This window comes from Rhea americana, unplaced genomic scaffold (genome assembly GCF_003343005.1).
Source record: "Rhea americana isolate MKP2758 unplaced genomic scaffold, rheAme1 scaffold_161, whole genome shotgun sequence".
Classification (NCBI taxonomy): Eukaryota; Metazoa; Chordata; class Aves; order Rheiformes; family Rheidae; genus Rhea; species Rhea americana.
This window is the reverse complement of record NW_028185717.1, coordinates 1,783,246-1,801,511: the sequence shown is the minus strand read 5'-3', so window position 1 is coordinate 1,801,511 and position 18,266 is coordinate 1,783,246. Positions and strand designations below refer to the sequence as shown.

The 18,266-nt window shown below is 41.5% G+C and overlaps 1 protein-coding gene across 3 annotated transcripts in view; it reads right to left on the bottom strand.

Annotated features, from left to right (window-relative positions):
- The window catches only part of NEDD4L (NEDD4 like E3 ubiquitin protein ligase), a 161,684-nt gene extending 151,284 nt beyond the window's left edge, over positions 1-10,400 (bottom strand). Inside the window, exons 1-2 of one of the 3 annotated variants that reach the window (XM_085300180.1) lie at positions 10,359-10,400; positions 2,840-2,913 (exon numbers count right to left, since the gene is read on the bottom strand). The gene's annotated coding sequence lies outside the window, so the exon portion shown is untranslated. The remainder of the gene's footprint in view (positions 1-2,839; positions 2,914-10,358) is intronic. The other 2 variants (XM_085300181.1, XM_085300182.1) reach the window with 2 other exon arrangements.
- Positions 10,401-18,266: the final 7,866 nt, after the last annotated feature.

Genomic DNA, 18,266 nt, shown 5'->3' with positions numbered 1-18,266 from the left:
TTGACAAAAGTTAGTTAGGACAGAGGGGGAGAGTATAAGAAAAAGGGTCGGGGTCTACATCCACGCCGACAGGAAACCCGGAGACAGCGTTACTGACTGTTCTGCTCGGGGATCCTGAACGCGCACTCTACAGCCAACAGCCGCTTTTGCAGCCTTTACAACTTCATGCTTTCCTCACCCTCATGCTTAGCTCAAACATTACATACTCCCCCCCCCTCCAAAGAAGAATTTAATCATCTATTCCACACTGATCCTTAACAAAACTGTCCATAGGATAATTATTACACAACACACACTGACGACCACGTTAGAACGATYCTGGTTGCGATGACTCAAACCATACTTGAGATTCAAGCAGCATGAAATGTTGAAGTCTCAGCAAGGCCCTTRAAACAAGCAAAGAAAGTCAAATCCAGCGCGAGCCCCCCCCCAAAAAACACTGTCCGAAAGCTTGTCAGCACAACGACACGAGCGTTTCACTACGTTTGTGATGTATGATGCTGTTAGTCTCGCTTTTACTACAGTTTGTTCGAAACAAAGTTAAAAACATATTCCCAACTTATGTTTTTAACTCTTTGGTTTTATGGAAAACCTACCGACTTGAGGCCAATTTATTTAAATATTTAAGGACTACATCAATAGAACTCTGTTCAAATTTCGCTTAGTTTACGTGAATTTTGAAAGCAGTTTTTTTTTTTATTTCTCAATTTCTGAGTAAGTTTCAGGAGTTCTTTTGAATAAGACTTCTTAAATATTTACAAAACATCTACAAAAAGTATGGCTGAAGGAGATACTACAATCCTTTAAAGAATCAAATGAGTACTAAAGAGATTCCCATTTTTCTTGGCTTACTTCTGTGAATTTGCCATAGCACTTCAATATTTACATAAAATTCCTTCTAATAAGCAGATTTTATATTTCAACTAAAAGTTTTGCTTTTTTCAAAATAAGTGATAAAATTTAAAGCTCAAAAAATGCAGAAAWTTCATCCAATTAATATATCTAGTAACTATAAAATCCGTAATCATACAAGAAGGCCGAATTARACAAGATACAGAAAAAGCAAAGGTAGCACATAAAAACGTTAACTCTGTGGTTAGTATACTTCAATAAAAATCTCATTTTCTCTGTGCCTTAGTCCTGCTTTTCTCCAGATTTTGTTCCTCCTCTCTCGAATTTTGGTACTGCAGCATCTCGACTCCAACTGCAAGAGCAGGCGAAGAGCGCGAGTCCCGGGAGGTACGTGCTGATGCAGCGAGAGCAAGCAGTAGTACTCCTATAGTGCAACCCGGGCACACTAGTAACAGTACTACCACGAATCTACTCAGCAAGCRCTACGTCTGATTACACATGAGCCGCTTCTTTTGTTGCTTATGGTTAGCATCAAAAGCTATTCTTCAAAATAGCAAATTTAGGGGAAGAAAATAATAAAGCTTTGTCTTACCATATTCTGCATACAGCTACCAAAGGAACGTTTGTTGCAAATTTCACAAAAAAAAATTAAAGTCGATTAAACTTTTAATCGCCGCTTTCATGTAGTTTCAAGCTAGATAGGCAAGCTAATGAACAATTTGCAGGCATCATTAAAGATATACAGGGAAGTCTACAGGAAGGCTTAATTATAAATTCRGAAATTAGAGTCATTTAATTAAGAGCTAAACTGGCTACCGCTAACTTTAAAGTGATACTTCTATATAGTTGGGGACATTTTTAGTAAAGAATCTCTTCATACATCTGACCGAAATCAGCAAAGAATGTCAAACTTGGAATTAGCCTTCAGAAAAAAAAATAATGCTTTTCTGCTTCAGAACCAGTTTGTCCCTCACTCACTACCTTAGAACGATCGGATTCTTTAAAGCACTATTTACACAACAAGCCTAGGCTTGGAGGAAAGCTATTCCACCTCCTTTTTTAATATGTGCATTTTACACCTGTGACTAATTCTTTCAAAACAAAAGACTTTGGAGAACAAAGTGACTGTGTCTAGATGTTCCCACTTGACCACTTAAAACCAGTTTTCTCATTTTGCAATAGTTATTCTGGCTCGAAGACCAGTGCAAACTATGGTCTGTTTGCTCCATCTTTCAATGCACACACGAACAGGGAGACAACCACGGGCAGACTGCCCCATGCACTCCGGAAAGCTCTTTCTCCTCTCAGGTCTCAGTTTAACACACCCGTAGATTCAAGGCTCAACCAAAAACAAAACCTGGACTCGGCATAGCCAAAATAAAAAAGCACAGTTCAAGCMAAAGTCTTTCCTGCACTAGATTTGTAACAGCATAAGCTAAATAAAGATACAATGCTTTTATTGACTTTTTATTTAAAATGTACCATTCTTAGGAACTGCASCAGTGGTATCCAGATATGCCCAAGAGTCCAAGAAAATTCAGTCTGGCTATTAAGTCAGACTTTGACACCAGGCACCAGAGAGACTGGTACTAAAAACCAGCAGAGAGAGTGGAGCTTTCTCAAATCAGGAGAGAGGGTGCTGCTGGCTTTCAGTTTTTCCTGCATCATGTGGATCATATGGGGAGACAGCTGAGAGAATTTTAAATATTATCAAAACCTGCCAAAATTTGAGTGCTTCCTCACACGTTGACAGAACTAGGGCAGCAGATGAGCTAAGGAACTGTTTCCTGTGGTGGAAGAGGGGATATTCCAGAGGGCATGAGGGTCCTTAGTGTGATTAGTGGCCTTCTTGCCAACAAACATTCCATAATTTGCATTGGTTGTAATCACATACTAGGATCTCTCATTATGTTTATAACCAATTACAGTGTCCTTGCTCAAATGTATTGTGTTTAAAAGCACAAAATACTCAATGCAAAACACCTACCTGGCTCCAAAGATGTCTTTTTTTGCTAGATCAATGCCAGAAACCACCTTTACCCTGAGGATACGAGACTCCTCCTGTTAATAAAAAAGAAGAGAGRTTTAATGTTTATTCAGTAATTGATTTTCAAGATCATCACTTTACAAGAGGTTAAACTGTGAATGAACTCAGCTTTCAGATAGCAGGAGTTTTTCCTAGGTTAGATTTTGAAAGGAAAAACTTCCAAGAGGTGTATATCTAACTGTTAAAGAACAGCCCGGACGCAAACATGAAAAACATCCAATCTTACCAAAGCTGGTAAGAATTGAACAAAAATAGGGTAATAGTAATAACATAATAGTAATAATGCTATAATAGAATAATATAGTAACAGCAATAAAAGACAATTTGCTGAACAAGGTATTTGAAATCCTAAGTGATCCTCAGAAACCTAGTTCATTTAATGTATATTCCACAGAAATTCATTCTGCTTAGACTGTAAAGCTGTCTCTTAAAACACAAGGTAAAACATTCATAATGTTTTTGTCTAGATTAGCGATCTCAAGGGTTTAAAAAGGTACAATATAAAAAAAACTTAATTTCAAAATCTAGAATTCAGTTGTTTAAACCTGTCTCATCATCTTGATATACACAAAGCTCAAAAACAACTTTCAAAGATGAGCAGGTTGATGTCCTAGCAATATGCAAGTTTATCATCTCGTTATGTTTAGTCCTGGGAAACACTGATATCAACAGTATTTTCATCCTGTTTGACTAGTTTTTGTTAAACAAAGACATCACCAAAATTAAGWGTGTCCTACAGAAACAAGATTTCACAGTCACCGATGTCAATTACAGCTTTCTCTCTTCTAATATCCCTCCCAAAACTGCAAGATCAGTTACTGTCACTTCAGAATCCATTCCTTGAAGCTTCGTTGGAAAACAGTAACATTCTCCCGCAGGTTTATCCTGGCATGATCATGCTCCACCTGCTCTATCTGCTTAATAGAGCTAATGGAGAGATACTGATTTGCCAGCCTTATCCGAGGTTTTCTGAGATTATTAGGAAAGTCAGAAACACTACAGAAACAAACCACCGCCTGTCCAGTCTAATACCATTCCTCTGGAAGGAGCCAGAAACAGAATACTTCAGAGAGAGAAATCCATGGGGGCTGGTCTTATTCAACCTGTCTGCAAGGAGAGTTGGCAAACCTCCAACACATTAAACATGTTGCGTTAAAAACAAACGAACAAAAAGTTGAGGATTTAAATCTTTTCCAAAAATTTGTTTGTTCATACTCTTTCCAGCAGCAGTTACACTGTACAAAGGAGTTTTCAAATGGAGAAAACAGGATGCCTTAGCAAAAGAGCACAAAATTGTCCACCAAACAGGTGGACAAAAATCAATGCATGTGGAGAAGAAAATAGCAGATTTATGCTGACAGAATTTTGAAGTTAATGCTCTGAGTATTTTATTTAACTTTCTTCAACCTGGTAATAKCAATACTCTGCTCTGAGGCATTATAATAGCACATGCTCAAAATTCAAGAGTGACATAAATCAACAACTTTTCTAGACAAAAGTTAAACTTGTGGATTAGGAGGGTCAAGAAAACTCCTTTATGAAGAGAAAAGTAGGATGGCAAAAATGCCCCAAATGCAGATAATTCTGACCTTWTTGAAGGAGAACTGAAGGACAGGAAGTCATAACACAAAGCAGAGAGGGACAGAATAAGGGATCTTTAACGGTCACAGAATCGCAGAAAGGGTGAGGTTGGCAGGGACCTCTGGAGATCATCTAGTCCAACCCCCTGCTCAAGTAGGGTCACCTAGAGTGTGTTAACAGGGTCGSGGCCAGGCGGGTTTTGARTATCTCCAGAAAAGGAGACTCCACCACYTCTCTGGGCAGCCTGCCCCAGTGCTCTGCCACTCTCACAGGGAAGATCCTCATATATAAGRAAGATCCTCTTCCTTATATTATACGAAACTTCCTGTGGTTCAGTTTGTGCCCGTTGCCTCGGGTCCTGAATATGTAACTATGTTTTGAATGGTATTCAAAAGTCCTCCCATAAAGCCCCAAACCAACAAGTATTCGTACTTTTTGTTGGAGTGGCATCTTTTCTCTGCATTAAGATCACCTCTATATATTAACTGAATCAAAAACAACATGAAAAAAAAAAACTCACGAGCGGAAGTCCAAATACTGTCCGATCCCTAAAATTCAGGTTCTACTAGACCCAAAAGACGCTACCTGACTCTAAACTATCTGAATAGATTAGTTCAAGACTAATTCCTCCACGCTCACTTTATACTCTGAAATACATATTTTTAAACTAACCCAGAAAATGATCTGGTGACATTATGTGTGAGGTTGGATAATAAAGCTATTTTAGTCAAATAGATACCTCCTTCAGATGATGTGACCCTGTCCTTCCCTGCCTCCATTTTGCAGCCCCTGCTTAAATATTCCTTCATCTCACCCAGCAGGAGCAGATCAGATTTCAGACCTGGTACTCCTTGTCTGCAAGCAATGAAGTACAAAGTAATAGTGCTTTTGCAACTATTTGTTGAAATATATGCAATATTGAAACAACAAAAGAAAAGAAAACACCTCAAGTAACAAGAGGGCAAGTGTTGCAAGCACACTCAAAAATTCAAAAATTTTGAATGGTGCACACCACAGCATCGTTCTGTGTTCAGAACATAAGGACAGATGTAAGTCGTTCAGATTAATAAATAAGCTCTTCTGACACCTTACAACATTAAAAATCCTTCCAGTAAGTAACTACAATAAACACTCTATAACAAAGCAGATCACTTCCCATTTAAAAGGGGACCTTCTGCCCCAAATCTAGTATTTCCATAGGAAAATTGACACTCATAGCTGCATGCTTTCCTTGACTTTTTCTGTCACTTCATTTCCAGAGAAGAACAGATTTTACTGAGGTTTATGTCAGGCCATTGCAGCTCCACACTCTGCTTGGTGGAGATGACTGACAGATTAACATGGGTATTTACCACTGCACACATTTCTCTAGTGAAAGAGACATCCTAATCAGAGTTGGATGCAAACATAAAGTATCTTTTTCAGAAAGGTTTTTTTCAGAAAATTCCCTCCAAGTATGCTGTCCCTAGGTAGAGGAAGCAGTTAATCTTTTGCAGCAATAGAGAGGTAATCTCACCTCATTGTCCCTCAAAAATCAGATAAAGGATTGCTTGGCTAGGCACAAAGAGAGACTTTAAACAGAGAGCACCAACTACCTGACACAAAATTCCACCTTCCCCTCTTTGAAAAGGCTGTTCAAGAAAAGAAAATTCATAATTTGGTTTGTTTTCTTCTTGTAAACCCAAGACATAAGGACAGACAGCAGACTGGACAAGATCACTTAACATGGAAAATTTCTGAATCAGCAGACCCAGGATCCAAAAATCAAACACCAAATTAAAGGGATCCCTTCTCAGCTTTGAGCCTGAGCTAATCTTTAGTTAAGCAGTACTTTTGCTTGCTGAGATTAAGGCCATGTTTACATGTACATTTCTTTCAGTGGAAAGTGCCAACTTAAACTGCTCCCCTCCAACCCACCTTGCCCCGTTGTTTCGTACCTAGGTCAAAACCTTGGGCCAGTGCAGCCCACAAACAGCATACCAACAAAACTAAGGCAAGGGGAGGAAGAAATGGACAGCCGGGGATGAAGGGTAGATGGAGGCAGCTGCTGAAAAAACTATTTCCATGCAAAAGAAATGTATGTGGAACCAAGCCTAGAAATTTGAGATTTATGCCTACAACACCSAAGAACATTTAATTGAGCTCGGGAAAAGTTGATTTGCCTTTTATTTTTACTCCTAACACCTAGATTTCCACGATCAGGAAATTCTCATATAAAAGCACAAAAAATGTTCTGTGTCAACTGGTCTCAGTCTACATATCAAAAAGGGCCAAAAAGTTCTCACTCCAGAATTAGGCACTTGTAAATCAAGACCAATTGATGCTGCCAGTAAAGCTAAAGCCTCCTGTTTGCTCCTGCTCTGCAGGATGTTTGATGTCTCTGAAAAGCACAAGACATGAGTCAGTAATCCAGTGCAGTAAAGTCCAGTAGTATGCATACAAGCATAAAATCTGACACACCCTGAAAAGAGTGAAAAGAGTTGACCATATTTAGTATGCCATCCCAGGAAAATCTCAGACTGAAGTAGAGAAGTGTATGAGAATACTAATTTGGAGGAGAAAGGGAAGTGATACACCTGCTGCGGAGTTTCGGCTCTGGTTGGGATCCTATGCATGGGAGACTGTGAGCAACGAGGTTGAAGGATGCAGTTGGTGTCCTAGATGGTAAGCTTGTCTACTTTTTCCAACTACTTGTAAGTCTTAACTTGCTAAAAATGATCAGACGTAAGACTTCTATACAACGTAGATCCGCACTCTTCGGCCTAAGCAGCAGACAGTTGAAAGAAGATACGAAAAAAAGTGCATAAAGCCACAAACAATTTGGAACGGATGGTCTTGATAAAAGTTCCTGCATTAAAAAGTTCTTACGTTGCTGACTGCTGGACATCAAGTAGCTTTACCAGGGAAGCACTGTCTTTACATTTATGCATGTGCATGTGATGCCCAATGACACTGCCATTCAAGGAGRCCATCTCCTAGCTTTCTCCTATGCTTGACCATTCTTTCCCATCTACTTTCTGTTCACCAGTGCAGCTCCATGAGGACCTGGATTAGGAAACTAGAAACATGATGCAAAAAAAAACAAGGTTTCCTGATCAGGTTTCACCACACAAACTTTTACGCTTCCGTAGTGCACTAACTGGAGATTGATCAAACCAGTAACCAGAAGTGGGAAACCAGGCTCTGCCAAGCAATGCTACAGCCTAACCACAATATATGCTCTCCCTCAAGCATCAAAGTAACAACAGCTATGGTAATCATAGGAGTTCTTTAAAGATAAATAGTTTGAGGTACCACATGAATTGAATAAGCTACCGACCAGAAGGACATTAAACTGACTSGACAACATCATTGACATACACAAATCCAGCAGAGAAAAAGTTTATTGGCAGGTGAATATTTTAACTGAAAGACTTTTGTAAGTGACCAGTCATCTAACACGCACTCACGGAGCAGTTCTGCCAGCACAAACTGACTTTCATCTTCTGGCTCTACCTAATGCCCCCCTAAGCCAGTGAACAGAGGAAAGAGGTGGTCACTTACCACCTGGTCCACGGCCCAGTCTACCCACAGCAAACTAACACTTGGCCTCCCAGGGTCACTGTGTTCAGCGCTGCGTGTTTTCATAGCTTCACTCTGCACGTCCACAGGAAGCGACTGCTACGCTGGCCGCAGTCATCCCAGCTCTGACAGCAGACGGGGGGATCTGGAGTCAGCATGGTCCGTTTTCCTGTCCCCACTTCCCCAGTGCCACAGACGGAAGCTTTTGACCTAGATTCCTTCCTCTGTTTTATACACATATTTAGTAATCACAGAGAACTGGTGCTAATGATTGACATGCTGCAATACTGACACTGAATAAGAGCAGCCACTTTTCGAGCGTATCCACCCTTAAATGACTTAGTGTTCCTAGTAAGTGGATATATAAAAAGCACTCTTCYGTTTCTGCTCACAGTTGAAAATATTTATCAAAGAAATACCCCACTCCCCCAGATCCTTCACTTCTATCAAAATATAATTTGAGGGTTTTTCCTTAATCATTAAACGACTCAAATAAATTTGTTCTCTTATGTTTTCCAGAGGACTAATACCTCCAGGAATTTGCCAAATATACGTATTTATACAGTTAAGATACACAAGCTACCTCTTCTGTCTCAAGAGTTTTGCAATATTTCTTTAGAGATGAATATCAGAAAGACAAAAAATTCCACCAGTTTTAGGAAAAAAAGTTTCAGTTGTCTCCTAAATGCAACACTGTATGAAGGGAGCATTTACTTATAGCACATATTTATTTAGGTTACCCTTTCTTCTTAAACTACCAATGATCCGAACTTTATTTGAGCTCTATAGGGAGTTGCTTTCCACTTCTGTAAGATAYAGACAGATGAATAATCACTGAATGAAATTCAAAGCTCAGCTGTTAAAAATGTAAATATATTTTTTAAACTGTGCCTTGTCCAAAATAATGTATATTTCTTAACTTCATCCCCTTCTCTAAAGTTCCGGAATTCCCGCTTCCTGCCGGCGCTCCGGGGCGCTCCCGGGGTCCGACGCCTCGCCCGCCGGGCCGCGCACGGCCTCTCCCTCGCCCCCCGCCGGACCCAGCCCGGCCCGCCCGCGCGCCGCCGCGGAGGCCTTCGATAGGCGTTCATGTTGAACTCCGTCATCAGCCACGTTCATATCTATTTCTGCTTTCCTGCGATTAACATGAAGTTTGTGTGTTCTTGCTCCCTTAAAAAGGGGCAGAAATCGCATAGCTTTTTGCTAAAGGATAACCTCTCTACAGATTTTTTTTTTTATATATATATATATATCAGTAATTCACACACTGCCATGTGTCTTTTACAAAAGACCCAGCTGGGTACRGTGGCACCAAGTCAGCCAAGCGAAACTCAAAGCCCATCCGACAACAAAAGCTTCACTGACGAACGAAGCGCAGCCCAAGGTCATGCCAACGAGCAGGTAGGAATACGACGGGCTTACAGATTTACAACCCATGTTTACGGGCACAATCCACATTTTCAAGTGAACAAGACTTACTTTCTTCTGGTGCTCTGAAAAGTAAAGTCACTTCAAATAAGAGGGGAAAAAAAAAAAAAACCAAATACACACAGCTACCTCCTGCTCCTGGATTAATAAAACATTCCCGGAGCTGGGAGGCTYAAGGAGGCGTTAAGGAGACGGCAGGGAAAGAACCTGGGCAAAACATACTGCTGTAACCTGTGCAGTTTTCCCCCCTGCAGAATAACCCAGGAGGGAGCTCAGCCCACGTCCACTGAAGGAAAATGGCTGCACTGTAAACACCAGCTCGAATGAGCTTTAGTAGCTTTCTAAATACGTATCAAAAATCAGTTCACAGCAATACACAGTTTTCTGATATAAGAAGGAAAACCGCAGGTGCCAGCCTCCTGTTTGGTTCTCAGGGCAGCAATTTCTACGGCGCGTTCAGCACGCGCGGCGGGAAGAGCATTCGACGCGAGCTTGGACACAGCAGCTCGGCTTTCAACGAGCAGACAAGTCCGAAAAGCACCGGGACGGATCTGCAAACCARCGTTTCAGCAGATGCAGCACAGGCCAGAGACGCCGACGTACCRGATTAAGCATTTAAATGTTCTTCTGCTATTACCATACGAAAGGTAAATAAAATCAGCTATAGGTCAAATACCTCAAGATGGACAAGCTTCCTTGGCAAACGCGTCAAGAATCGCTGAGACACCGCACACACCTTCCCATTAGCGTGGAAACCCCAGAGCACCCTCACCACATTTACCTCGGACGCAGCGGAACCAGCCAGTCGCGTTAACAGCTGGTGTCGACCCCAAGACTTCCCGAGGTACAGTCACACGGTCTTCGAACAGCTAACGAAAGCCAAACTTACCAAGCTCCTCGGTTCCTTCAGTRAAAGACTCTCGTATAAAGCAAGACAGCGCTGCTAAGGAGTGAGCAGCGCGGCAGCGAGACGACCCAGAAGTGCTCTAAACAGTAGTAACCAGTATGCGGAAGTTTGACTCTGGGAGGCAATAAATTTCCATTACCAAGGCAACGAGGTGAAAGGACAGCAATCTAGTGTTTCACCTGAAGAAAGCTCAGCATGAACCGCAGTTTTGTTTTCTGGTTTTTTTTTTTTATACAAACTCTTTTGATTTCAAACCAAGATAGGCGTCAGCGAGGTAAATTTCCAYGGAATGGAATGAAAGAAACCAGGTAACGCCGGAAAGCCACCTGCACGGCAGAGCCCCGCGAGCACGGCTCTCCCAGCCACGGCGCGCAGGTCGCCTTCACGCCGCTCTACCTCAAGGGTCGCAAAACAGAACGGGAAAAACCCAGAATATATAACTTCATGACTTCACATTTAAACCCCTCACACTATCCTTTAGCCTGAATGAAGCAGCAGCACCCTGGTGCACTGGACACCATAAAAACAGACAATTACCCAAACAAATCACTCTTTAATTCTCCATAATATTATGAAAAGTTGTCAGTTAGGATCTGCGTTTCCAAAACAAAATGAAACTTTTTCATCTACTTGAAAAAAATATTTTCTATAGTAAGGCTAATCATGTTAGAATACTTCCAAATCTTCTAGCAACTGAATATGCAGAAGAAAAATTAGACAAAAACAAAAAGAAATCAATCTRATTCTTCACTCTGACTTTTTGGTGGCCTAAACCAACAGCCTAGTCAAAGATACGCAATCTAGTAAGCTATTCCACATCAACATTTTACACAGAGTATTAGAGTCRTATCATCTTCTGTTCTAACATACACCAAACAGCCTAACATCCAACCATCTAAAGGGAACCAAAGCGACGTACGCGCTGTGCTGAGGACGCCTGCTGCACAGCTCTATTCYGGGGAACAAACCCTACTTTTATTACGCTGTACGTGCGTAAGGCCAGCTGTTCGTGCCATGGAAGCAGCCGACGAAAACTGAAACACTATTGTGCTGCAAATACACAAATGAACAATGACTCAAAAAAACCCCAAAACGCAAGAGCAACCACCAGAAAACAGCCGTTCACGCCTTAGAAGTGCTCAGGTGAGGTGATTCTCAGTGCTTACTCCTGCACCATTGCCCAACCCTTCCTATCTCAGCCCAAGAATGTTCCCCGGGCTGCCGGAGGGGGGACCGCATTCCTCCCTCCGCCTGCTTGTCTGGCGGACAGCAGCTCCACTGACCGAAGAACACGGCCCTACAAACACTCCACTTCAAACTAAAACCTCTGCACACCTTTAAAGAAACAAACGAGCAAACCGCAGTTCGGAAGAAGAAAGGGTATCAGCCAAGTAAAGAAGTCAGTCAACGTATGATGTTGCTRCATTTCATTACCTCCAAATAATACATACAGCTGGGGCAAAAAAGTTGGTTTTCTTTCTGAAGGCATGGAGAGAAAAAGAGGCATCATGACTCAAAGAGAACAGCTCAATTTGTATGYGGACACCTCTGGGGATATCAGTTAAAAACTATTTTCCGAAGCCTACAGCAACAGTACAGAAATCTCAGTATGACTCTTGTGTTATCCTATTAAACCTGAGATTTAAGTGGCATTTGTGCAATCAAATGCTAAAAACAAAGACARGCATTACAGATGCAAACCCAAATCTCCACCCTTATCTGCAAAGTTCAGCATAGGAAAATGGAGCAAGAATAAAAGTGACCAGGATACAACCAGCTATTTYTTTGGCTCAAGCATGGAAATTAAAATCTCATTTTAGGTAGCTTCATTACGACCAGCCTGGGAACCTAATTCAGTTCTTTCTCCTTTTTATTCATAAATCATTTACCTTAGAAAGTTTGAAACTGACAAATTCTGCTCTTTTTCACCTACAACACAAACATGTTACCTTGTGCAACATGTGTTAACAAAACAGATCATCACATATTGTCTAAGGCAGAAATCAAAAYTGAAGCAACCGAACCTCGAGGGTTTTGGAGGAAGGGAAGAACGCTGCAGGAACCTCCTTGGAAAGGCCTTCCCGGCTGGACGGACAGGTCAGTCTACGGAGAACACGCACCCGCAACTGTTCGGAGAGGGCCGGCAGGCTGATTTCAGGATTTCCTGCGCAACACGAAGGCAAACTATGGGACAGGCCCAAATTCTGAGAAAACCAGGATCATGCTGCTAAGCAAGACCCGACTTCTCTTTACCTTTACACAGCAACAGCCCGAGTTCAGAGGGGCCCGCGCTTTTCAGCGGCGGAGCAGAGGGAATGCTAGCCAGCTGCCAGAAGGAAGAGGCCACTGCCCGAGGAGCACGTGCTTTCTTCAGGTGAGTCGAAAGGGCTGGCAGAAAGTTAAGTTTATAGGATGGCTGTATAAAGTGAGTTTTTAAAGGGTAACCAAAGACGATGTCTGGCTAGCCTGAAAAGACTGATTATCCCACAATGCTACAAATTTACTGAAGAGCCTATTAAAYATAACAAGTACCAAAACTAGCATAGCAACTGCTTTAAAAAACATCAATCTGCATTAAAGGAAGAGCAGAGTCTGGAGAAGTCCAGGCATCATAAGCTTATACAAGGACTGTTTAACAGAAATGAGCCTATACGGTAGCTGTCATTTCAACTCCTTGACCCCAAGCTCCACGGCTTCTGCAAGCTTTTAGAAATGCAAGGGACTTGCAAAAATATTAAATGGTTTACAGTAATGATTTAAGTCCTACTCTTGGGACTTTTAGGAAGAGGCAAGATTTTCACGTTTTCCCTGATTAGAGTGACACATTTGGGGGCCGGGGGGACACCATGCAAAATTTCAGAAGGGCACAAGTTCATCTTAGAGGGACAGTATCACGAGGCCTGTTTTACACACACGCAAACAGCAGACAAAATTTACCTAAGTTGAAGATACACAGGTCAAGATTAGTGTAACGAGAGCAAAGGTACACAAATCTGCGACAAGCTAGGAAACAGAAATCAAACTCCCCATCCAACATAATGGGAGCAACACCATAAAGAAACAACACCATAAAGATCACAAAGCACTGAGCTCACAAAAATCTGCTTACAAGCTATTTTTACTGTATCTTTTAAAATTAAATACTGCAGGTAAGTTGTGAGGTGTTTTTATTAAAAAATCAGGTCAACCCCATACAGCTAGATATACTTGAGGAGCTTTAGTGAGCCTGWTAAATCAGGTCACTTGTGATCTTTAGAAATACCTAAAAGAATGCAGAAGAATTTTAAATTAATGGACTTGCTGCACTGCAGTACAAGACTTGATTTTCCTTATTTAACATTTAGATCTATTTATATCACTCAAAGAATTCACAGAACCAACACATTTTCTGCACTACATAATTCATTACACTAACCAGCAGTCTCATGCAGACTATGCACAGATGTCTTCTTCCAGATCTGCCTGTGACAGTAAAGAAAAAGAACACCTATCCAATAGCTTTTGTCCTGCTTTTTAATACTGTCAGAGGTTATCCCCTCCCCTCTTCAGCTGACTTTAATTAAACAAATATCAAACTTTCTGGGGTGCAAAAATAGTCCTTCAAATATGAACTACCATATAACAGAATATTGTTTTTAAAAGCTGGTTGATCATTACAGTGTCTCTGACACTCACAAAAGTTTTGCCAGTCATGGAGAAGGAAACAAAGCCAGCTGATTTAGCTTCATGTATTTATTATCTTTGGGTTAATGTCCAGTCAGATCTATTACTTTCCAGCACACAGAAGAGAGTGCTACTTCCAAACATRTTAGTCAAAAGAGAAATACAAAAAAGCTCTCTAACGAAGAATGGCCTGAATTCCCAATCAAGAACTTGCAGTAAGAACTCATGGAAGGATGCACAAGACGTGCTTTAAACAGATGTTGGTTTAGTGAAGGTGATGCCTAATCATCAGATACTGTTTCAAAATTTGTTTAACACTAAATCTCCTGAACATCTTCACTTGGTAAACTGAAATCCAACAGCCCCTTGAAATTTGAAAAACTTTAAAGTGAAAAATTAAATGCACTTAATACAATCCTCTTAATTTGTCCTATGGCAAAACACCACACAGATCAAAGTGTAACTGTGTTGTTCCATACCAGCATTTTAGATTCCCCTTTCTCATACAAATTCAGTGATGAATCAGAAAACCATCAACAGTAAGCAGTACATCAGCCCTTAAACAGAATCTCAGAATGAATGAGGTTGGAAGTGACCTTCRGAGATTGTCTAGTCCAACCGCACCACTCAAAGCAGKGTCAACTGGAGCAGGCTGCTCAGGGAGGTGTCCAGTTGAGTTCTGAGCATCTCCAACAGCACAGCTTTCCCAACCTTCCTGTGTTTGACTGTCCTCGCAGTTAAAAACGTTCTCTTATATCYAAGTGGAATTTCCTATATTTCAATTTGTCCTGTCACTGCACATTCCTGAGAAGAGTCTGGCTCAGTCTTCTRTTTTCCTCTCCACCAGGTGTTTATTGGTAAGATGCCCCATGAGCCTYGTCCTCTCCAGGCTAAACAACTCCAGCTCTCTCAGCCTGTCCTATGTCAGATGCTCCAGTCTCTTAATCACCTTTGGGGCCCTTCCCTGGGCCTGCTCCAGTACACCCATGCCTCCCTTGTACTTGGGAACCCAGATATGGACTCGGSTCTCCAGRTAAGGCCTCACCAGGGCTGAGTAGAGGGGAAGGATCACTTCCCTYGACCTGCTGGCAATGTTCTTCCTAACACAGCCCAGGATGCTGTTGGCCGCCTTTGCCGTGAGGAAACAGACAGGCCCCTAGACCCTTTTCTGCAAATCTGCTCTCCAGGTGGTCAGCCCCCAGGCTGTCCTGGGGGCTGGGGTTACACCTCCTCAGGTACAGGACTCTGCGCTTCTCTTTGCTGAATTTCATGAGATCACTCTCTGCCTCATTCTCAGGGTCCTTCTCAATGGCAGCACAACCATCTGCTCTATTAACCACTTCTCCCAGTTTCACATCATTAACAAACTTGTTGGGGGTGCATTYGGTCCCATCGTCCAGGGCATTAACAAAGATGATAAACAGTACCGGCCCCAGGATCAACCACTGGGGGACACCGCTAGTGACCGGCCTCCAGCTGGACTTTGTTTTACTGATCACAACCTGCTGAGTCCAGCAGTTCATTTTCAGCCCACCTCCCTGTCCATTTATCTAGCCCATAATTCATCAGTTTGTCYACGAGCACGTTATGGGAGGCAGCATCAGAAGCCTTACTGAAGTCAAAATAAACAACATCCACTGCTCTCCCCTCATCCACCAAACCTTCTTCAATGAGACAGCCAGCTATCGGGCTGGTCAGGCATGATTTCCCTTTCTTAATTCACATCACCCAACGATCAATCCGCTACGAAAAAGCAATGCATAATGCAAGTGATTAGGAATGCTTTTTGAAAACTCTATAGTAAGATGCTACGGAGAAAGTAATCAGCAAGACCACATACAGTAGGACTACCAAAGAAGTTCTTGATTTCCCACAGCGCTGTCACAATATTAAAGATGAGACGATCAAAAGGGGTTAACAAAACATGTTAAGTGTCTGTTTTTCATCCTCCATTTCTCTTTTCTTCTTCTACACACTTTGCTTGAATGTTGACAAACAGCAAGTTAAACGTGGCACAAAGAGRAAAGCACTGTGTTCAAATCTAACCACCACCACCACCACAGTGGGAAAGAGAGATGAACTGGAAACAGACAAAAACAGAAGTCCAAGGAAAACTGCTTTAAAACAACCCTGGTTAGGAGGGAGACAGGTAGTAAAACAGCTTTAAAACAACTGTGGTTCAGAATCAGATAGGTAGGAAGGCAATCAGTTCAGGTTATATTTGTAGGCAATGACATGTAAAAGGCTTCAAGGTGATATATSCTGGCTTTTATGCTTAGCAAAATCCAGCTTAGCAAAAGTATTTTGTCTTGCTTATAAAAGATCAAAATCTGCATTGAAGAGGTGAAGGCAGATTTTCCCCATGTTAAAGTTGTACTACAATGCTAAAACTCTAGTTTCAAATTTTAACTGACGACAAAAATCTAATCTGCAGAGTGTTTATTACTTGCAACCTGTCTGAACAAGAAATAAACAATTTGACTTCCAGACTGAATCTGCATAACAGCAACTGTCAGCAAGTATCACGAGTTTAATACATAASTAGAAATTAAGCTGGCTTCATATACTCTTGCAAACATTTTGTCCAGTTTCTAAAATACTCTCCACCACTGTTATTAGTTACAGGATCTCAACAAATACGAGAAACCAACTATCCAGAGAAAATAGTGAAATGAAACACAGATGTGAGTATCAAAAGCAAGAAAAAAGTATTTTTTGTATCTGATTTTTCTGCTGCTGTCTTCTTAAAGAGATCAGATAAAAAGCAAAGAAACCAGAACAGGTTTCTAAATTTTAAAAAAGTTCACCATATTCCCTAAGGAATATCCCAAACATACCCTATTAGTAGCACTTCACATAAAACAATACATATTCAGAAGTAAAATAAACTTTCAAAATGAGAACCAGCAATCACTACCAGCACAACAAGCACTTGCTTGAGTCTTGTGGAGAGGTTTCAGAGGTTATTTCCCTGATATTCAATCTGGTAACGTTTGAGATAAATGAAGCAAATCAGCATTTGAATACTTACARAGATAGGCTTCAGTGCTAGAACTTTGTTTTAACTTTTTGGTTATAAAACTTAATCCTGAAAAGCTTCAAGAGTCAAAAAACCCACTGAAGCGCACAAATCATACTGATAATCTCCTGGCAAGATTCGTTTATTGCAAACGTTCAGTGAAAACCATGCAGTAAGAAACAGGTCTGTTTAAACCTCTGCAAATACTGCAGCACGCATGGCTTCTGTTCTTTTGTCTGAAGATGGAAAAAAGAAAGCACTCCCCAACGCGATTCTCCTGTCACTGGATATAGCACACATTGGAAGGATCGTGCGGTGCAACAACGTCCCAGCCCCGCGCAGGAGGCAGACGTGCCCCGCGCCGCGGCCAGCCCCGGTCCGAGGGCGGAGGCTCCTAGCGCACGCAGGCTTTGCTGTGCTGCTGGCCACAGTGCAACGGTGCAGCACCAAGTATGTTCAATTTGGTGGCATGTATACAAGCACTGAGCCCAACTGCAATCAGATTTATACAACGACAATCAACTGYGATTACGCATGTATAAAGAAACATTATGCATACAATATTTCAAGGAACTACGCAAACTTCAGTGTTTTTGTATCAGTATCCACACAGTTTAAACAAACTGAACTCCAAAGTATTAATTATTCTCAGCATCTAAGAACACACTTAAGACATGTACTTTGCAACTCAAATGCAACAACAAAGTAACAGTTCAGAAGTAAGAACTTTATTCCACTAGAAGTTCTGTAGGCTCCAAGCCAGAAGATCACTGAAAGGCTTATGAAATATTATCATTCTGTTGGATACTTGAACAGTGTTTTTACAGTCTCTGGAACTGCGAATATCAAGACCCTGTATCTCAAGTGCTCATAAGAAAAAGCTTCAGATTTTGGACAATAACAAGCAGAGTTAAAAATAAAGAAATCCCTTACATATCTTAAGATCATCTTTGAAAACCAAAGGCATGTATCAGGGTTTTCTGGAAACACTGCCACCTTCCCCAGGCAAGGTCAAAGTTGACTTTTCAACCTACATATAGGACAAGAGCACTGGACCAGTTTGCGCAGAGAGAGGTTGTTGAGTTTCCTTCTCTGGAGATATTCAAGGCCTGCCTGGATGCAACCCTTTCTAACATGCTCTAGGTGACCCTGCTGAGCAGGGAGGTTGGACTAGATGATCTCCAGAGGTCCCTTCCAACCTTACTGAT